The following is a 9,208-nucleotide window of genomic DNA, read 5'->3' as shown; positions in this document are numbered from 1 at the left end:
ACAGGCTGGAAAACAAAAACTTCTAGAGGACTTTAAAGGAGAGATTGATAGCAATACAGTCATAGTAGGGGACTTTAACACCTCACTGACTTTACTGGATAGACCTTCCAGATAAAAAACTCAACAAGGAAATAATGACTAAATGACACACCAGATCAGATGGATTTAATTGACCTTTACAGAACATTTTACCCCAAAGCTACAGGATATGCATTCTCCTCCAGTGCACATGGAACATTCTCAAAGGTAGACCACATGGTAGGCCACAAAACAAGTCTCTACAAGTTCAAGAATATTGAAATCATATCAAGCATCTTCTCGGATATTTACACCATGGAATACTAAGCAGCTGTAAAAAAAAAGAGGATCCCTTACCCTACGAGACAGCATGGTGAAGCCTGGAGAGTATTATGCTAAGTGAAATAAGCCAGTTAGACAAAGCCAAGTATCACATGATCTTGTTTATACGTGGAACCTAGTGAGCAAAATAAACCAATGAGCAAAATAAATCCAGAGACATAGAAGCATGGAACAGACTAATGAATCGCAGAGGGAAGACAGGAGTGGGTAGGTGAGTGGAGAGAGATTAAACCTAAGAACTTATATGCATATATGCATAACCCATGGACACAGACAATAGTGTGGTGAAGGCCTAGGTTGAAGGGTGCTGGGTGGAGGGGATCAATGGGGGCAAAAGGGGAACATTTGTAATACTTTCAACAACAAAGATAAATTTAAAAATGTGTCTTAGAATCAATAAATAAGTCATTAATGCATGAAGGAATAAAGCATAAGCAAAGGAAACTATAATAAATTCCTTAAAGTAGAAATTATGCAGATTCTGTTAACTATAGATAACAAAACCTAAGTTAATAAAAAGCATTGAAACTAAAATAACTTAATTATATAGAACTTTTAAAACTCTAAAACAACTTTTGGGCCAAAGAAGTATCAAAGTCAAAAACAGGGTTTATCTAAAGAAAAATAATTAAAAGAACTAAAGCAGCAACCAGAGAAAAATCCGCACCCTTAAACACTTCCACTACTAAATAAGAAAGATAAAAACAAATGAATTAAATAATTAACCTGATAAGTTTAAATTTAAAAAAGCAAAAAAACAACCAAGGAAAGTAGAAAAAAGGAATTCATAAGAGTAATAAAAATATAGTAAATTAGCCCTGGCTGGTATGGTTCAGTGGTTAGACCATTGACCCTCGCACCAAAGGGTTGATTCCCAGTCAAAGGCATGTACCTGTATTGCAGGTTCAATGCCCAGTCCTAGACTGGGCATGTGCTGGACACAACCTATGGATGTGTCTCTCTCACATCAATGTTTCTCTCTCCTCCTGCTCCCTCACCCAAGGACATTATTCATACATATATATATATATATATATATATATATATATATATATATATATATATATATATATATATATTTTTTTTTTAAGAAAAATGATAGAATAAATAAATAAATTCAAGAGCAGTTGTTTCTCCAGAAGTCAGACAAAAAAACTTGATGGCCTAAGCATGAAAAAAAGACAAATATAAGAACAAATACAAATATATACAGATGACATTAGGATTATCATCAAGAAATAGAGGAACCTACCCTGGCAGGCATGGCTAAGTGGTTAGAGCATTAGTGGGTTCCATTCCTGGTCAAGGGCACGTACCTGGGTTGCAGGTTTGATCCCCAGACCCCGACAGGGTGCTTGCAGGAGGCAACCAATTGATGTGTCTCTCTCACATCAATTTTTCTCTCTCTCCCTCAATCCCACCTTGTCCCTCTCTTCCACTCTCTCTAAAAAAATATCAGTGGGAAAAATATTCTTGGGTGAAGATTAACAAAAACAAAACAAACAAACAAACAAACCTAAAAAACAACATTAAAAAAAAGAAACAGAGGAACTTGAAAGAACTAGAAGAAAGTGCTTGGCACAACTCTGTGGAAGACATGGATAATTTTCCAAGAAGATAAAAAGTATTAAAAATGACAAGAGATTTAAAAAACTCAAATGGACTAAAAACCAGAGTTGTTGTTGTTTAGTGTGTGTGTGTGTGTGTGTGTGTGTGTGTGTGTGTGTAAGTGCCCATCGAAGAAAACAGCAAACACCCTACTTATTTTAACAGAGAGGTTTTAATTTGGAGAATTAATTACACAGGCAGCTGAGGGCTAAACGAACAAAAAGGCAAAATTAAGGCAATGCAGAGAAAATAGTGTAGCATTGGGCAAACAAGAAGGAAGAAGTTGACAGTACTAAAATCTAAGAAATCAGAGACAAGGCCTAGTGAAGTTGCTGCACAGATCTCTGAAGAGGAGTCCTGCCCAGCCGCTGATGGTATCTTAGTGCTCAGAGGAGCAGCTCCGCAGGCCTGGGATGTGGAGTAACCAATGGAAATTTGTCTTAGATGGGGGGATTAGAGAGGACCTCTCTGAGTTTAGATCTGAAATACAAGGATGAGATAGCCATACACAAAGCAAGAAGAGGATACCAGACAGACAAAGGAGTTGAAGGTGACAGATTTGAGATATGTTTAGGACTTTGTGACTAATTGCATGGGAAGGATGAAGAAGAGAGATGTCAAGGATGACTTCCAAGTTTCTGGCATAAGTACTGTAACTAACTGGCTGGATAGTGGTTCTATTTCATGAGAAAGGTGATACTTAAGGGAAGCAAGTTTGGCAGGGGTGAAAATATGGCTTTGGACATGTTGAATTTGAGATGCTTGGAAAGCCTAATACGGAGAAATATGGTGAATATATGGATCAGAGGCTAAGAAGAAAGGTCTTGGCTAGAAACATATTTTTGAGTCAACCACATATGGATATTTGATACCATGAATGGATGATACTGGCCAGGGCAAAAGTATAACATGAGAAAAGTACAGGGTCTAAGAGAGAGTCCTTAGGAACATGAATATTTAAAGATTGGGTAGAGCCCTAGCCGGTTTTGCTCAGTGGTTAGAGCGTCATCCTGCGAACTGAAGGTTCCTGGGTTTGATTCTGGCCAAGGGCAGGTACCTTGGTTGCCGGCTTGATCCCTGGCCCCAGTCAGAACGTGTGCAGGAGGCAACCAGTCAATGTGTCTCTCTCACATCAATGTTCCTCTCTCTCTCTCCCTACCTTCCACTCTCTCTGAAAAAGCAATGGAAAAATTATCTTCTGGTGAGGATTTTTAAAAAAAGGATTGGGTAGAGAAAGATAAACTAGCAGTAGTGATTAAGAAAGAGAAAAAGGAGAAAAACATGTAAGCTGAGGAAAGCATATTCAATGAGCATGTGGTCAACACCATCAAATGTTGACAACAAGTATTAATAAGAACTGGAAAATAGATTTGCACCATGGACAGTGACTAGTAGCGTCAGCAAAAGCAATTTTTGTGGAGTGATGGCACTGAAAGCCACATTAGAGTGGGCTGAGGAATAAATAGGAGGTGACAGAGATGGTAGACAACTCTAGGGAAGGTAGGCTATGAAGGGAAAAAGAGAAGGTGTGGCTGGTGAAGAGCCCAGGAATATTTATTGTTGATGGTAGATTTTTATGATCAACCCCTTTTTGATTCACTGCACTTATGAAAACCAGAATTTGGGGCAGCACTTAAAAAATACTATCATTCAAACTTATCTCTGACCACCTATGCAGTGTCCCTATTTGATGTCTAATAGCTATCTCCAAATTAACATGTTTAAAATTGAATTTTTAACCTCACTCAAACATGCTACACCACCAGTCTTTCCCATTTCTGTGTTAGCTCTTTCTTGGTTGCTTGGATAAAAACTTGTCTTCCTTGATTATCTTCTTTCTTCACTCCTAAATGCAATTCACCAGCAAATTTTACTGGCTCAACCTTTAAAATATACTTAGAACACAACCACTTCTCACTATTGCCACTTTTATCTAAGCCACTTTCATCTTTCCCTTGGATTATTTCAGTGGCCTCCTAGCTGCTCATCTAGTTTCCACCCTTGCTCCTCTAGAAACTATTCTCAACCCAGAAAATAGTACAGGTTTCCTTTTATATGTAAATCAAATCATGTCATGCTTTTGCTGAAAACACTCCAATAACACTTCTTCCTCCAGTAAAAGCTAAAGTCTTTAAAATAGCTTACAAATCACTATGTGATCTGACCCCATTGTCTCTCTCATCTTATTACCTAGCACTCTCTTCCTCACTGTGTCTGCTCCTTCCACACTGGTCTATTTGTCATCCTTTGAATACTTTAAGCATGTTTCTGCCTCAAGGTCTTTGCTTTGACTGTTCCTTCTCTTGGCCTGATTTTCCCCTAGATATCTATATTACTAACTTCTGCTTCTCCCCTAATTTATGATTTCTTTCTAAAAGATTGCTCTTTATTTAAATACTGCCTTTCTCAGCTATATAGTTTGAGATTTAAACTATGAATGTTGTAAATGTTCACAGTATATATGATTAGGAATTTGTGGTTTTAAGAATGTGTGCTTACAGAAAGCATAATGAGAGACTTGAAAAGGAAGGAAGGAGGGAAGGAAGGAAGGAAGGAAGGAAGGAAGGAAGGAAGGAAGGAAGGAAGGAAGGAAGGAAGGGAGGGAGGGAGGGAGGGAGGGAGGAAGGAAGGAAGGAAGGAAGGAAGGAAGGAAGGAAGGAAGGAAGGAAGGAAGGAAACATCATGTATTCCAAAATCTTGCAAGTGGAAAGGTTCCAGGCTCTGAACAATGCTTCACATTACAAAAGATAGATGAGCTACAAAAACATATAGGTATTTATTGTTATTCACAATTCTCATATATAGCATCATGATATAGACTAATAGAACATGCAGTAAAAATGTATCACAGCCAGGTGGCATATTTGCTGCTTACCGTATGCTTGATATTCTATAAGGTGCACACTTCATCTTCAATCCTTCTATTAACTCTACAAGGTAAGGAAACTGAGGCTTATATAGGGTATGGGTCTTCTCTGAGCTCTCAAGCTAGGAAGTGGCAGAGAGGTGATTTACACCTGGTGGGGGGTAGGGTGGAGGGAGAGGGGGAGGTCTGACTCCATAGCCTTGCTCTTTTCATTACACTATGTAGTCTGCCACCCCCACCCTCTCAAGTAAATAGAATGTTAGAGAAAACATTTCTACTGAATTTGGGTATTGTAACACAAATTTACTTGGGTGTTTCTTTCTTTCTTTTTTTAAAAAATATATCTTTATTGATTTTAGAGAGAGGAAAGGAGAGGGAGAGAGAGAGACAGAAACATCAATGATGAGAGAGTCATTGATCAAGCCCACAACCGGGCATGTGCCCTGACAGGGAATCGAACCCTGATAGCCTGGATCCCAGGTCGACGCTCAACCGCTGAGCCATGCCCGGCCGGGCTACTTGGGTGTTTCTATCACCTTTTAAAAAAATATATCTTTATTGTTGAAAGTATTACAGATGTCCCCCTTTTCCCTCCACTGATCCCCTCCACCCCATATCTGCTCCCCAGACCTTCACCACACTATTGTATGTGTCCATGAGTTATGCATATATGCATATAAATCCTTAGGTTAATCTCTCCCCACCCACCTCCGCCTTCCCTGAGATTCATCAGTCTGTTCCATGCTTCTATGTCTCTGGGTCTATTTTGTTCATCAGTTTATTTTGTTCATTAGATTCCACATATGAGTGAGATCATGTAAAACTGAATCAGAAAGAATCAGAAAACCTGAATAGGCCAATAACAAATGATGAAATTGAAGCTGCAATAAAAAAACTCACAGCAAATAAAAGCCCTTGTCTGGACAGCTTTACAGGGGAGCTTTACCAAGCATTCTACTTCTTATTACAGTGGTTCCTTTAACATTTCTTGCAATGCTGGTTTGGTGGTGATAAACCCCTTTAGCCTTCTAACATGTAGTCTATCTTTGAGAATGACCCACGTGCACTTGTGAATCCAACCATAATTTTAGAATCAATCACTTACTTTGCAATATATATTGGGTTAATTTTTTGTTTTGTTTTGTTAATTTACTATATCATCTTATACAATATATTGTAGGTGAACTTGTCCTCTTTGTGCATCTTAATTTTTTAAGTGGATTATAGAAGAAGCCAGTCAAAGTAAGAAATGCTTAAACCTGTATAGAATTTTTATGAGTTTATTTGAGCCAAATGAACCACAATTGCTGAGAAGCAAAATCTCAACAGATTGAGAAAATGCTCCAGAGAATGTCAGTTTTGTACCTTACTTTATACATTACAATCAAAGGAGGAGGAGGAAGTCATTACGTGAAATCCTTTGGTTACAGATTAGGGAGGTGAGAGAAAGCAAAGCAGGGAATTCTCTAGGATTGGATAAAAAGTAAATGGGAATAGACACCTACTTCTTTTACATTTGTGGGTACAGGATAGTTAACAGTTAACAATGAACACAATAACAATAACAATGAGGGGCTCTGTGGTCTCCTGCCCTGAGGGGTCTGGAAAAAGGAAATTACCCTGACATTCCTGAGGTATGTTATCTTAGATGCAAAAAGGCAATAGGCCAGCTGAGTTAAAGTAAAGATTGACCTTTGTTGAGGAAGATACCGGCCTAGGACATGGCTACCAGCCATGACTCACTTTTAGTTAGAATGTTTTAATTTCAGACCATATTTATTGGTTACTTTAGGTCCCAGAGTTTGTAAAGCCACAATGCAGGATTCCCCTGAGCTTGTCAGATTGACTATGTGGCCCCCTTTTTGTCAACAATTCTAAAATAGGTAGGGACTTGAGGGTACATCATACTTGTATTAAGAATTCCTCTCATTTCAATTTCTGGCCTTTTTGATGGGGGAGGAGGAGAGACAGGAGGAGAAGGAGAATGTTCTTTGAAAAATAGGTAGAAGGTTGTGTTCTACAAGAAGAGAAAATTAATACCTTATGTTTGAATAAATAAAAACTAGACTTCTGAACAAAAATGACATTAGGTGTAATAACTGAAGCACTCTATTTTCCAGCCATGAAGGAATTGAAAATGTTTTGAAGAAATGTGAACTACTTGAACCAATTGGTTGGAAGTGCTAAAGACATGGTCCCTATAGTAGGTCAAGGAAAACATAAAGGCAGCTGAACTGGCCATTCTTAATGGCATCCAATTTGCGACAGCGTGGATCTAAGTGTGCTGCCTGAAACTGAATGAAATAATAGGGTTGAATGAACAAACACTAAACTCACACTTAGAATTTTTTAATTTAACATTTCATAAACCCTCAAGAATCTTCAGTATAGAACATTCTGGATTCTGAATCCAAAGCCCAATGATTTAGATAATCTTCCAGTGGAGGAGACTAAAAGAAAGATATATGTTTTAATACCTAGCCATGTTGTTCATTTTTTTCTTACAAATTTTTGTTAAGTAAATCAAGGTTTTTCTTTCTAAGCCCCAAAATCTAATTATTATGCAAATCACCTCAGCATTCCCACTTTTATTTGTTAATGGTTTAAATCAGGATTGGAATGATATTTGAGCCCTGCCAATAGGAACCAAAGAATTCATTTCTATCAACACTATGTAGCCCAAAATAAATATTTATAATAAATGTTGCTGACTGAACTCTATGCCACAAACAAACACTTTATACTTCCGGCCAAGATAATCACCCACTTTGCACAAAATGAACTTACACAAGACACTCTATGTCTTAAAGTTGGAAAACATATGTTTCCTTGTTTAATATTTTTTCCAGGAACAAAATGATAATTATAACAAAGTTCAAGGTGCTTATAATGGTGTACACATGAATTCATTTCCAAATTTCTATTAATTATGAAACCAATTAGGGAAAAGGGAAATTGTCCTCGTGCCCTACTTGGATTTTGGATTGCTTAAAACCAATGCTGATCTAAAATTCAAATTTTGCAGGCCAAACTGGCAAGGATAATCTTTGCACAGTAGGGTACTAAACAGTATATATACTATAGGTAAATAATATATTTATACTGGCCACATTCAGGGTGTAGATGACTGCATAGGAGACTCTTAGAAATCCACTAATATTAATTATTCTATCTTTAGGATTCAATAATTTTGAGCTTCACAGCAAGAATAGTAGATATCAGGTTTCCAGATATTTCAAATGATCTGCAAAAATGAATAACAAAGAATAGTATAACAGCAGCAGAGTCCCATTTATAAATGTGACGTGCAAATGTACTTTTAGAAATGGTATTTAGGGGCTTTATAGAAAAATACTGTTTTAATGGAATTGTCTCCGAGAATATCATCTGTACAAGACCAAGGTTTGGAGTAGAGAGCAAGAACCGTAGTTTCTGTCGGAAGGGCTCAAAGTTCAAAGAGCTTACTGCTTTTCTACTCCCACTTAATATTTGGGTTCACAAATGTTTTTACCAAAACAATACTGAGAGAGTTTAATTCCAAACCAGATCGCCAGATCAGACTGTTGACTCTGTTCTTTCTCTTTCTCTATCATCTATCTATCATCTATCTATCTATCTATCTATCTATCTATCTATCTATCTATCTATCTATCTATCTATCTATCATCTATCATCTATCTATCTATCTATCTATCTATCATCTATCTATCTATCATCTATCATCTATCTATCATCTATCTATCTATATCTATCATCTATCTATCATCTATCTATATCTATCTATCTATCATCTATCTATCATCTATCTATCTATCATCTATCTAATTATCGATCATCATCTATCACCTATCATCTATCTATCATCTATATCTATCATCTATCTATCTATCTATCTATCTATCTATCTATCTATCTATCTATCATCTATCTATCTATCATCTATCTATCTATCTATATCTATCTATCATCTATCTATCTATCTATCATCCATCATCTATCTATATCTATCTATCTATCTATCTATCTATCTATCTATCTATCTATCTATCTATCTATCTATCTATCTATCTATCTATCATCTATCATCATCTATCTATCATCTATCTATCTATCTATCTATCTATCTATCTATCTATCTATCTATCTATCTATCTATCTATCATCTATCTATCTATCTATCATCTATCTATCATCATCTATCTATCTATCATCTATCTATCTAATCTATCATCATCTATCTCTCTATCATCTATCTATCTATCTATCATCTATCTATCTAATCATCTATCTATCTAATCTATCATCTATCTATCTATCATCTATCATCTATCTATCATCATCTATCATCTATCTCTCTATCTCTATCTCTATTAT

The sequence above is a fragment of the Miniopterus natalensis genome, chromosome X (genome assembly GCF_054644295.1).
Source record: "Miniopterus natalensis isolate mMinNat1 chromosome X, mMinNat1.hap1, whole genome shotgun sequence".
In the NCBI taxonomy this organism is placed as follows: domain Eukaryota; kingdom Metazoa; phylum Chordata; class Mammalia; order Chiroptera; family Miniopteridae; genus Miniopterus; species Miniopterus natalensis.
Note: the sequence above shows the minus strand (reverse complement) of the source record.